This window comes from Lepisma saccharinum, chromosome 8 (genome assembly GCF_977018435.1).
Source record: "Lepisma saccharinum chromosome 8, izLepSacc3.1, whole genome shotgun sequence".
Lineage (NCBI taxonomy): Eukaryota > Metazoa > Arthropoda > Insecta > Zygentoma > Lepismatidae > Lepisma > Lepisma saccharinum.
In genome coordinates, this window is record NC_139236.1 from 5,542,390 (window position 1) to 5,542,703 (window position 314).

Consider the following 314-nt stretch of genomic DNA (forward strand, 5'->3'; position numbering starts at 1 on the left):
TCCACTGTCACACTCGCACTGACGAACAACCGTCGTCCGTTCAATCGTAGATGCCGTCCTCTTCCTGAGTAAGGCTGTTCTTGTTTTGGCACCTTTTTTCCTGCAAGAAAACAAAATAAAAGCGTACTCAGTTGGGCAATATAGCATGAATAAACAATGGTTATAGAATATATAATATGAATATCAGTGTCAAACATAAACGAGATTTTATAAAGAATTATTTCATTTGCAATAATAAACAAATTGATACGAAATGGTCTGATACCAGTTTGACATATGCAAATGTGACTGGACCATTCAATTTATCTCATTCT